At 43.7% G+C, this 12,379-nt stretch overlaps 1 pseudogene; it reads left to right on the top strand.

Annotated features, from left to right (window-relative positions):
* Positions 1-11,786: 11,786 nt before the first annotated feature.
* Positions 11,787-12,005, top strand: LOC109445460 (cytochrome c oxidase subunit 7C, mitochondrial pseudogene; annotated as a pseudogene).
* The last annotated feature ends 374 nt before the right edge of the window (positions 12,006-12,379 follow it).

Below are 12,379 nucleotides of genomic sequence, written 5' to 3'. Positions count from 1 at the left end.
TATGAATATGCTTTTAGTATCACCATACACATAAGCAGTGACGAAGATTGACTCCCCCTTTGAGCTGTCTTCGTTTTGTCAGTTCCTTTTTCCCCTATTCTAAAAAAAAAAGGGTACTCAAAGACACAAAACTTTCTCAAAATAACCAATTACCAGTGCTATATCCACTTGCCTTTTATCATGCTTTAGACAGCATTTTACAGTAAATCGTTCCTTCAGATGGTTCACTTCCCCGGACACCACTCAGTTTTCTTTCTACCTCGGTTGGCTGTTCCTTTTCAGTAGCAAATGCCTGATCGCAAACACAAGTTAAGTCGCTGGACTGTCAAACCTTACCTCTAGTTTATCATTTTGTTGGCTCTCCCTTCAAAACATTAGAAATCAGACAATTTCTCACCTCTTCAACTGCCACTCATTTCTTGCCTAGTTTTCAAAGGATCCTTAAGTAGATTCTGTGCTCAGCCCTTGCTCTCCTTTCAGTCTCAACACAGCAGCCAGAGAAAGAGGAATCCTTTTAAAACACTTGTCACAAAACCCACCAAATGGCTTTCCACCTAAATTTTTAAGTCAAAATTCTAAAGTTGGTCAACACAGCCCTACCCCTGTTCCTGTCCCTACTCTACACCCTATTTCTCTGACCTAATTTTCTGCGATGCCCTTGCTCATTCTGCTCCCATCACACTGGCCTCCTTGTGATTCCTGGGATATGCCAAGCACTGAAGGTGTTCTGTTCCTACTTACCCCTGGATACCTGGATGACGGCCTATCTCTGCATCATCAGGTCTTGGCTCAAATGTCACGTTTATTAATAAGGTTCCCACTGTCTATCCTATTTAAAATGTAACCCTGAACACACCTTATCCCTCCTTCCTGCTTTAGATATCTTCATGTCTACCATTACTATATGACATACTGCACATTTATATCTGATTGCCTCCAGAATGTGAAGAGGCTGAAAAATGTGACTGTTTTGCTCACTACAGTATTCCCAGCACCTAGAACAGTGCCTGGCACACAGTAAGCTCATACTGTTGAACCAAATCACAAAATTCTACATGGCAGGGTCTGGACAAAGAAAGAAGAAATACTGGCCAGAACTCAGACTTGAGCAGCTAGATCTGGGATTCATCTCTATCTCTTAGTGTGATCTTGGGCAAGATACTTCATTTCTCTGAGACTTGATTTCCTTGAAAATGGGACTAATGGCTAAGGATTGCCATGAGGACTAAATAGGTAATATGTAAGTCACTAGCTGACAGCGTCACACATAATAGTTCCTCAATTTGTGTGAATTCACATCTCAGTAGCTTTTCCAAGACTTCTCATAAGAACTGCTTCCATCCTGAGCTTTTAATCGCCAGCTAAGTCTCGGTCTTATATGGCCTATCAAAAACAACAATTGACTACTCTTTCTTTTCCTCTCAGGCTTCTCCTCAGTTTCCTTTTAAGACTCTGTTCTAGCCTAGTTTATAAATGTTCTACTTTCCTCCCTCTATCACTTAACTCTTATAGCTCCAGTTACCATCTATGTGCTAATGACATCCATATCTTGAATCCAAACCTCTTTCCAGAACGTCACACTTGTACATGCAACCAGCTCCTGGACATTTTATCTGAATGTACCACAAGCATTTCAAACTGAACATGTCCATTACTAAACTCTCGCCCCAAAACCAACATTTCCTCCTCTCCTGGACCAGATTGATAGCCCCATCCAGGCCTAAAACATGAGTCATTTCTGATCCCCTCCTCTCTCTTAACCAATTACTGCATTCTGTTTTAGTTACATTATAGCTATTGAAGCCATTTACTTCTCTCTCCACTGCATCCCCTGGTCCAAGCACCACACTCTCACGCCTGAATTACAATAACAGACTTCCAGTTGGTCTCCCTGCCTCTCGTCTTGCTCTCCTAGTCCATCTCCGCTTTACAGTCAGTGGTCTTTCTTAACACTTTGTAAGCGGGCATTTCCCCGCCAAATCGCGTCGTAACGCGGGGCTTTTTTGACATTTCTCGCCAAAATTAGACTTTCCGTAAAACATTCATATCTTTCGATCTATTTGATATTTTTCTATGAAACTTTCAGTGTTTTAGTTTAAAAAGAGGTCTCTATTTATTTACTTTGCAAAATTTTTGCCGGTTCCAACTAGAGGCGATATGACGAGTTTACTCGTTTCCCGCAAAAAATGTGTTTAAGAGTCTGGTCTTTCCTCTGCCCTTCAGTGGCTCCTAGTTTTCCTCAATAAGATTCAAGTTCCTTAATCCTGACAATCAAGGCCTCGAGTCATCTGCTGTTTCCCCACTTTTACTTTTTTATTTCCATCTCCTTGTCTCTGGGCCTTTGTACAGGCTGTACCCTCTGCTTGCAACATTGTTCTCCTTACTATTCCCATCTCTTCATCCCCCCTCATCTAGTTTATTCTTACTTATCCTTCAGGTATTAGCATAAATGTCCCACATGTGGAAAATTTGCCTTCCTCTGCCAAGGCTGAGTTAAGATTTTGTTCCAATCAGGGTTCTTGGTTGCAAAGAAGAGAAACCCACTCTGGACAAACTAAGTGGAAAGGGAATTCATTGGAATTCCACTTAAGGGATCCACAAGAAGCCCAGAGAACCAGGCCTAGAAATGAACGGTGAATGAGAAGCTGGGTAGCCTGAACCACAGAAATAGCCTAGCGAGGGCAGTGCTGTTACCAACCACCCCTCAAACCCTAGAGCTTCCTTTGCCAGTATCTGAATTCTCCAGTGACTCTGGGTCCAAGTTCACAGCCAGGCAGAAGCCCACAACTGACTGAACTTGGATCATGTGTCCCCTCTTGCTGCCTTGGTTTCCTTCAGCAGAGCAAGGATCTGGCCTTTTGGGCCTGTGGTGTGTCAAGCAGGCCCTGACTCCCACCAAGACTTACAGTGTGAAAAAAAGGGAAAACTTAGTAAGTATCTGGGAGACAAAATCCCAGATACTTGTTCGCTATGAGGCCCACTTCCCCATCCAGCACTCGCTGCACTGACTAGCTGCTTACTGGCTGCCTTTCCATGGCACTGGCGAGAGGAGGGTGGCGTCTCTCCCATTCATTGCTCTATTCCCAGTGCCTAGCACAGCGCTGGACACATATCAGGGAACAATAAATAGGCACTGAAAGCAACAGTGAATGCAAGTTTTATAGAACCTGAGTCATATACAATTGTGGGGATAAGGTATGGCTGTTAAAGAATTAATTAGGTTCAGGGTCTAGAAAGAGTCCTGTGTAAGAAGATGGCCTTGCAACTAAAGTTTTGTTGGCTTCATGGTAACTCTGAATGACTGACGATAGTCAATACACTACATTATAAACATTTCTGTGACTATGTAAACCAGCCCCTTAGAGGGAAACCAAAAACAGGCTAGTTATCAATAAATCTTGCTGAAGTGACTAGCGTTTTCTCATTTGTGATGCCCCGGCCTTACCATTTCCCAGCACTTCCAATCCAATTAAAAAGTACCCAGTTCCCTACATTAAGTTTATTCACTTATACATTCAAAAGCGAGTGCCTCATCACTGCCAGCCTTGTGCCAGGGACAGGGACACAGCATGAGTATGACACCATCTCTCCCCCAAAGGAGCCCACTGTCCAACAGGGGAGACAGCCAGGAGCAGATCACGCTATCCTGTGGGCATGGGGCAGGTGATGGGCCACACTGGTGTGAGCAAGGTGCCACCTGAGCTAAGAGGAGGAAACATCCTGGAGAACCTGAAGCTTCAAGGAGTCACGTTCTCGGCAAACATTCAGAGCTTTCCAGACAGAGGCAGGGAACTCAACTCTGCTGTCTCCTGGTTCCACACAGCTCCCGTCTCCCTTCTACTCTAAAGCAGACGGGCAGAGTCCATCCAACACTTCAGAATGAGGGGACCTTCTTCATCTTCTGCTGGAGGTGGCTGTGCAGAGGAGCTTCACATATCAGCTGTGCAGTTGGGCCAGAAGGACAGGGACTTAACAAAGCTCTTTCCTACTTATCTCACTAGATTTAGAGACAGTCTCCCAAGGTGTGTCCTGCAAGGAAAGCCAGGGCTCTGCCCACGGAGATGCCTGAGCACAGAGCTGAGAGGAGCAGAAACAGAACACTGAAGTCACGTAGGCTGCCGGGGCCCACCGACTGCCCTCCCACCCTGCCTTACCTGGAGTTATTCCAAGAGGATGATGGGATAGAGCAAGGCTACCCATCACGCTGCTGCCTTTCTAGCGCCCTCTGCTGGGAACCCAGGAGAAGACCCTACCTTGGCAGGAGGATACAACCGTACACTGTCCAGTACATCCCAAGGGAAAGAAGACTATTGGACATGTTTATCAATGGGGAGAGGCTAAAGTGAGAATTTTAACTTCAGCTTAGTGGCCCTGTCAACTGTGGACTATGCAAAGATGTGACTGATAAGCAGTGAATCCTTGAGGGCTGTTCAGGTCCGCTGAGGTAGAGTCACAGACCAGAGCTTGCATCCCAGCTTCCCCATTGCTTAGTTCCATGGCTTAAGCCAATTGCTTCACCTCTTGGGGCTTCATTTGCCTTACCCTTGGCTTGTCTGTCTTCTAGGGTTGTTGCACGGAGCCAGATAGACAGGCAGTGAAAAAAAAAACAGTGTTGGACAGGTATGGGGTTGCTCTACAAGTCCATTCATCTCAAGTGTTTATTGAGTACCAACTATGTGCCAGGTACTATGCCAGTGCTAGGGATGGAACACTGACTGAGACAAAGCCTTCGTATGGACCAAACATTCTGGGTGACAGGAGAGAGAGGGAGAGAGAGAGAGAGAGAATAAATAACAACTATGGATTATTAGGTAGTAAAAAGTACCATAGGTAGAGAAATAAAGTAGAATAAGAGGTTGGGAATGATGTGAATGCTACCTGAAGGGGTATTCAAGGAAGGCCGTAGGAGGAAGTGACCTTTGAATGAAGATATAAAAAATGTGAGGGAGTGAATAAAGATGTAAATAAAGTGAGGGAGTGACCTACGCAGATAACTGGAGGAAGAACTTTCCTGGCAGAGGGGAAGCCAAGCCAAAGACCCTGAGGTGGGAACGCATGTCGCGTGTCTGAGGGTAATCAGGGGACTAGTGTGGCTGAGCAGAGAATAGGGGCCTGAGACTGGAGAGTGACATGGGTGACAGGCAGAACTAGTTGGACATGGAAAGGACTTTGGCTTTTATTCTGAGTGGAATGGACTGTCTTTGGAGGATCCCTATTATTATTTATTAATATTAATCATTCATTAATACTATCCAGTGCTTTGCTATGGCACATTATTACGATTATTCTAGCTAACATCTCCTGAGCATTTAGTATATGCCAGGCTGGACTAGGTACATTAGATTAATCATCTCATTTAATCCTCCCATCCTCCTTGAGGCAGGTGCTTTGTCTCTATTTTACTGATGAGGAAACAGGGTCAGAGAAGCTAAGTACCTTGCCCAAGATCTTTCCATTATTCAACAAGTAGTCAGGAGCATCTTCTGCGTGTTCTTTCTAAGTACCAGGATGCACAGCTTTTAAGTCATGGGTCATGATTCGACCCCTGCACTGCATCTTGAGAGCAAGCATTCGTCACCACTATGCCAACCTGCATATTGGGGGGACAGAAGAAGAGGAAATAAAAGGAGAGAGTGAGACAGAGAGAAGGAAGTAAGAAAAGAAGGAAGGAAAGGAGGGCGGGAGGGAGGGAGGAAGAAAAGAAAGAAAGAAAGAAAGAGAGAGAGAGAGAGAGAGAGAGAGAGAGAGAGAGAGAGAGGAAGAAGGAGAGAAAGGAAGGAAGGAAGGAAGGAAGGAAGGAAGGAAGGAAGGAAGGAAGGAAGGAAGGAAGGAAGGAAGGAAAGAAAGGGAGAGAGACCCCTCCCAGAGGCAGTGAGCTCCCCCTCCTGGGAAGTGTGTAATCCGAGCTGATGATCACATGAAGGGGCAGATGAGGGATGGGCCTAGGACCTGAGGTGAGGAACAATCAGCTTCCAAATCCCCGTTATGGGTTGACTTGTGTCCCCCTAAAAGAAATGTTGAAGTCCTAACTTTACGTACCGTGAATGTGACCTTATTGAAATCAGGTCTTTGCTGATGTAATGAAGTTAAGATGAGGTCTCTAGGGTAGACCCTGCCTTATCCCATATGATGGTGTCCTTATAAGAGACACATCCATGTCACCCAGAATGTTTGCTCCATACGAAGGCTTTGTCTCATTCACTGTTACAGCCTTAGCACTGGCATAGTACCTGGCACATACGAGTAGTTTGGTACTCCATAAATATCTACAAAAATGCCATATGATGACAGAGGCAGAGACTGGAGTGGTGTCTCTACAAGCCAAGAAATGCCAAAGATTGCCAGCAGCACCAGAAGCTAAGAGAAAATCATGGGACAGATTATTCCCTAGAGCCTTTAGAGGCTGACATCTTGATTTCCAACTTCTAGCCTCCAGAACTGTGAGAGAATAAATTTCTGTTGTTTTAAGCCATCCAGTCTGTGGTACTACAAGTACGTTACAGCAGCCGCAGGAAATGAATATACCTCCCACCTTCTGCATGCCCACCCTCCCCCCCACCCCAATCTAGAGCCACATGCAGCCTTTCCATCTTCCCTCTTGCTGTCTCCTCCCCAGAACCCTACAGCTGCTGCAGGACTCAGCCGTGTGCAAAAGGTGAGGGAAGGGTTTGGATAGATGAATGAATGAATACACGAATGAATGAAATGACTGGTGGAGCGCCATTAGTTCTGAGAAAAGTGAGCTCTTTGAAGAAAATTACTACACTAGTAATCCTCTTTAGCACTGAAAAATTAGAAAATAAAAATAAGTTAAAAAAAGATATTATCACATTAAAAATTTTCACAATTTGAAATGGGGTGGCCTAAATAAAGCATGATAACAAGGGCAGATATGGATTTTGTGGGGTCTGAAGTTTATATAATTTGGGGGCTCTTTTAATAAAGAGAATACAAAATTAGGTATAGGGCCTTGGAAGAGGTCCAAGCACGTGGGGGCCCTGAAGCATAAGCTTCTTTAACTTCATGGAAAATCCACCTCTGCGTAACAGAAAAAATATATATAAAGGAAAGTGTGATGGATTTGTTTATTAATCTGTTTGGCTTAAAATAAAGGACAAACTAAGAAAAATATGTGCCAGACTCACAATAGAAAGTTAACCACAAAAAGCTCTTAAAAATCAATAGGAAAAAAGGTTAATTTTTTTGGACGAAAGTGTGTGCCCGGCCCATCGCACGCATTATTGCACCTGCTTCTCAGGGCTGCCTAATATATAATACATAATTCTCAGAGCAGTCCTGGGATGCAGATATCAGAATTCCAATTTAAATAGTAGCAAACAGGTGCTAAGAGAGATGAAGTCACCATTCAGATAAAGCCACCATCCAAAGTCACATCGTTGTCACTGGAAGAGCTAAGATTTAGAGTTTGAGTAACTCTAAAGCTTGTATGCTTTCTATCAGATATAGTCAAAAGGAGGTTTCTAAAGGAGGGGAAAATGAAAGAAAACATGGCAACCCATACCATAGACACCCACACAGCATTTCATCCCCAAATTACCCCCCCAAAGAAGGAGTGAACTGACATTTTAGCTCTAACAACTTGTTCCTATTATGTGAAGCCCTCTCAATTATTGTTTTGCACACGATGTACTGTCTGGGGATGGCACATTAACCTGAAATGGTCCAACCAATGCTATTCGGTTGGTGCAAAAGTAATTGCGGTTTAAAAGGTTAAAAATAATTGCAAAACCTGCAATTACTTTTGCACCAACCTAATAGTTCTTGATGTTTATGGAGACCCCTGATGGGTTTGCTGTAAAACAAAACAAAACAAAACAAAACAAAAAAAGCACAAAGAAATTGAACACAGATTTAACCACTATTCCTGGAGACATGACCACACAATCTAAAGAGTTAGCAAAAGTTACAGACAAGCATTTTAAGGATTGCTTTAAAAATCGTACACTAAATGGAGTGGAAAATACCCAAGTAGTGGACAAATGGAAAGAACAAATCCCTGATGTGATGCAGATGAGCACGCGTAGTTCAGGGTGCCATTTCCAGCAGTCTCAGGCCTGATCTCAGACAATGCCATGGAAGGGAAGGGAATGTTCGCTAGAAAACCTTGTTAGATGATTCAAAAAGTGGCTCAAGACCAAGACCCTGGTCAAAGATTTCGTGATGACTTTGAATAAGGTTATTTTATGAAATGTGAATGGAGAAAAGCACTAGTTCTTAATCAATGTTCCATTTTATATAATATATAATTCTAAATGTGCATTTGTAATGAAATTAATGAATTAAATATTATTAGCAGATATTGAAGTATTTTGCCTACATCTCAAAAGTTTATAAATGTAAGTTAATGAAAAACCTTTTGGGCAGTGAGAGAACTTTTAGAGTGAGAATGGGGTTTTGATTACATTATATTCAGACCACTTTATATTCAGACATATGATATTTGGGGCTCAAAACACAATTATTGCTTTGTCTTTGGAAATGCTAAGCAGTGAATACTAAATCACCAGAGTAATGCGGACACTGCATTGTTTAAATACATTAATATTAAAAAGCAACATCAACAACAACGTGCCATGGAGAGATGAGGTTGCATCCAAATGCCTCATGTTCCAGTGCCACAATGCAACAGGGCCCCCAGAGAAGGGCTGCCTGAGCTTCCTGTTCCACCAGTGACATCACTCCTGTCATTCTTATGTCCGTCCCCTCTGCCCCTGAGAAAAGATGTGTGCATCACAGAGCCTCAGGAGACAGTACCAGCCAACAGCCCCACTCTATGTAGCCTGAATTTATTACCCATCTTCCCATTATGCCTCAATCCCACCTCAGCCCACCAGAAGCCTGAGGACCCCAGTCATCCACCCTGGACCCTCACCTCATAACTTCTCCATACATCTCCGAATCTGCCAATTCTCCACACCCTGTTCTCGAATACTTCCTCCACACCCTCTGTGTCCCACACTCTATCACCGGCAAATGTTCCTGTACCCTAGATCTCTTTCTGAACATCCCTGTCCCCTTCTTGCTCTGAAGGAAACCTGGCTGTCCCCTGATGCCAATGGCCTTGGTGTGGCCAGTGTCTACTTGCTTGGCACCAGTATTCTGTACTCCTTTCTTCCAAGGACCCAGATCTTTTGACATCAGACTTTACTACTCTCTGGTATGCTCACTTTCCTGATCTTCAAAAATAACTATTTCACATCTTCTCCTCTTTCCCTAAGCCTTCTCTGACTCTTCCTTCCCCGTCCCCAGCGCTCTACACCCCTCCTCTAGCTGATGAAATTGCCTTGTCACGCCTTTTAGCACCATTGAAAAAAAATTATGGGTGTTCCTCTAGCAAGGGTGCATTTACAATGATATACAACCTTTCTACTCAAAGTGTAGTCTCTGGACTAGTACAACCTGAGAACTTGTTAGAAATGTAAACTATTCTCACTCCAGACCTCCTGGATCATAACTCCTAGGTTCTTTGTTAGCCCATTAAAGTTTGACGAGCCCTGATAAACAACCTAACACAGGCCCCCTTGTGACCACCAAGATTGTACTTTGTCCCCAGCCAAGGTGGCCTGGGACTCAGCTTCTATTTCATTGAGAAGCAATTCTACCCCCCTTTTAGCCCCCATATCTTTCTACCATCGATACCAACTTGCCACCTGTATTGACACCATATGTGACTCTCCTCTTTTTACTATGAATGAAAGGTCCCAGTTCTTTCCAAAGGCCAAACCCTCTCCCCATTCTCAGATCCCATTCCCTGGGGCCAAAAAACTGTCAGGCACTTGTTGTCCCCCACTGCAGGGAACAAGGAGCCACCTGCCAGAGCGTGACAGTCATTGGGAGCACACTGCCAGCTCATATGACAACTGAGTGCTTCAAAGTTATCTTAAATAGAGGCTGTGGACAAGATCAGCTGATCGCAATGTGAGAATCTCATCATTCCTGTGAGATTCCATCAGGAAGAGTCCCTGAGTCCTCTCGGAGGATCAGAAGGGTGGAAATCTGGTATCTGCGATTTCTGTAACCCATGGAAAAGAAGGATGCATGGTTTCAATGCCAGAGTTCAGACTAGACCAGCAAGAGGGTTGCAGGCTGCTAAAGCAAAGTGTTAACATCCGTGAAAGCAGCCCCAGCTTTTGGCCCTCACATAATTGTTCATGGCCAAGGAATATAGTGGTACTCCCTTCTCCTACGTCCTCAGCCCAGGAGCGCTCCTCTACGTGGCTTCCGCCGCCACTCCACACTAGAAGCAGCAGGAGGACCAGATAAGGAGGAACGTGTCTGCACGCAGGCACGAGCACACACATGCTGGCCAGGACAATCTAGCAGCAGGCTGAGGCAGGAAATGGAGTCTCCACTTCTCTCCAGTTAAGGAAATTAAAGCACTAGCTCCCCTTGGAGAAATCAAAGCAGCATTGTTTCCAAAGAACAAAACAGTCCAGGAGAGAACAAAGGTTCTGGCATTGATCCCTCTTTGGAGAAGATGCTATCATAAACACTCCACCCCACTTGGAGGAATCCAGCCTGTCTGGGACTAAAGACCAACTTCCAAGTTCATTTACTAGGATCATGCTCAAGAGTAAGTGATCCTTCAGTAGTTTGACTAACACTCAGTGCCTTCACAGTTGTCAACATGAGAACAAAATCTGGTGAGCAATAAGAACCGTTTCTAAGAAACAGCAACCTTGTCACTTACAGCCATGTGGAGAGTCTGGCAACACATCTGCTGATGGCCCCCATGTCTGTGACTCATGCCTGCATCCAGGTACTCCTGGACTCAGACCAAATGGCTGTCAGTGACAGTCCAAGTGTACACATCACTCCAACAAAATAAATTTGCTAAACCACTTTGTAGGAGAGAAGGATGGAGCTACCAGAGACTACAGTGTAGAGAGTCCAATCCTTTCCCACAACCTCCATCTTTAGGTAAGAAATTCAGTTTTAAGAACAAAATATAAATTAGCACCCACTTCTTGTCAAGTCTTATGCTTGGCCCTTGGAAAATAGATAAAAAAGACATAATCCATGTCCTCAAGCTCACTGTCTGGTGGGGACATAGGAATAGATATTTCAATCAATAGTCTGGGGTCATTTAGGGCAGAGGTGAGGAGCCTAACACACCTCACTTTCTATATGAGTACACAGCAATAACCAATGTTCAAATTATGACCCTGAATCATCAAAAGAGGATTAAATACCTCACTCATATGTGGGAATGGAGAGGAGTACAACTGAGAAAGGGTACAGGGAGCCTCTGGTTAGCAGTATAAGTGTTGTATTATTTTCATATTTTATTACATCACATATTCTTCTGTATGCATGACAGAAAGAATGAATGGCCTGAGTCTCTCACAATACCGAGTGTTCTCATTGAACTGTACCTCCCCAGCCCCACCAGATGTCCAATTCAGGATCTTATTGTTAAATCAGTTTGAGATGGGTGTTTTCTGTGACTTGTCACCAAGAGCGTCCCTACTTGCAATAGGCCTACAGAATGCAGTACTTTTCTAACTTATTTGGCTATCAAATTCTTTTTTAGGGTTATCTTTTGGGACTACTGTTTCATGGAAAACACTGAGGAACACACTGAATTAGAGATCTATTTAGGAGATAGAATTGACAAGAAGGTAAATTCAAAACTAAGTGACTTCTGGCCCTTCCGGTCCTTGCACACCGGGGAACTAGGTCGTGAAAAAAGGAGGACTTGGTGTAGAACCGCCATTTCCTCTGTTTTCAGTTTCTGTGCCTTTTGCAGCCGTCCCAACAGTGCTATGTTGTGACAGAGCACCCAGAGGTTAACAACCCCTGTGGTCTGTAAGAGCCACTATGAGGAGAGCCCAGGGAGGATTTGTTATTTTCAGTAGAAAACAAGTGGCGGTTGCTAGTTATGATGACGCTGTAGTTTGGATCTGGATTTGCTGCACGTTTCTTTTATAGTAAGACACCAACTGCTTAAGAAACAAGGATGTTTTATTTTACTTAATCCATGAAACAGATATGAAGAGGAGCATTTTAAGAAGTGCAGTCACTTTGAAAAATGGATCAAACTGTTGAACTCAACATGCTAGCTATGTTTGTAAATAAACTTATGGCATGTATCCTTAATGCTTCTCTGAAACACAAAATGTGATAATGCGGGAGAAAAGCAAACAACAACAAAATTTAGTGACTTCTGGATAACACACTTGAAAATCCAGCCCCAATGTCTTGCACCTCATAAATGTTCTCTTCACTACTTAGCTATGGACTGCATGAACAAATACAGATTTGCCCCCAGAATGTTGCAATAGTGGCAATCTAGAATCATTCAGCTATGTTAAAGAAAATGCATTAAAAGTTGAGATATTTTCCAGAACTCAATATT

Source organism: Rhinolophus sinicus, chromosome 14 (assembly GCF_057876585.1).
Source record: "Rhinolophus sinicus isolate RSI-liver-muscle chromosome 14, RSI-T2T, whole genome shotgun sequence".
Lineage (NCBI taxonomy): Eukaryota > Metazoa > Chordata > Mammalia > Chiroptera > Rhinolophidae > Rhinolophus > Rhinolophus sinicus.
The sequence above is the reverse complement of the archived record's forward strand: the minus strand, read 5'-3'. Positions and strand labels throughout refer to the sequence as shown.